This window comes from Brassica oleracea, chromosome C6 (genome assembly GCF_000695525.1).
Source record: "Brassica oleracea var. oleracea cultivar TO1000 chromosome C6, BOL, whole genome shotgun sequence".
NCBI classification, from domain to species: domain Eukaryota; kingdom Viridiplantae; phylum Streptophyta; class Magnoliopsida; order Brassicales; family Brassicaceae; genus Brassica; species Brassica oleracea.
The window spans coordinates 11,437,633-11,438,349 of record NC_027753.1 but is presented as its reverse complement, the minus strand read 5'-3'; positions in this window follow the sequence as shown (position 1 = coordinate 11,438,349).

The window sequence follows — 717 nt, the reverse complement described above, 5'->3', positions numbered from 1 at the left end:
GTTCCCACAGTTTGGCGCTAGAAGGAGGGGGGTGCGGATTACTCTAACTCATAGCCGCAAAACGCTTGATCAAAACAATGTCTAGAAATACGAAAGACAAAATCGCAGTTCGCAACAACGCTAGTAAGACAACCCCAGCTGCCACTGCGCCTATGCCCAACGCTTACGCAATTGCCACAGTGCCTGAAAAAAAATCGAAACCTAGCCGCGACTTTTCGCCACAGGAAGTGCTACGAAACGAGCTCGCGATTTCTCTGTCTAAACATGAAGGGAAACAATAAATTTTACCAAACCCCGTAAGTTTGGCTCATTACCGAGTTAAAGAAGTTTCAATGCGTAAGGGTTTTACCAAAACACGTTTTTCGAAAACTTTTCGGAAAAGTAAAACTTGTTCTCCCAAAAACCACAGAAAACCCCTAGGTTAATCGCGAAAAAAGGAAGCACAGAAAATCGATTACACAGCTCGGTTGCTACGTAGCGACCGAGCTCAAGCCAAGGTCGCTACGTAGCGACCGAGCACGTACATGGCTCGGTCGCTACGTAGCGACCGAGCTCCAGCCATGCTCTCGGTCACTACGTAGCGACTGCGCTCCAGCCAAGCTCGGTCGCTACGTAGCGACCGAGCATGTATACAGCTCGGTCGCTACGTAGTGACTGAGCACGCACACGGCTCGGTCGCTACGTAGCGACCGAGCTCAAGCCAAACTCGGTCGCTAC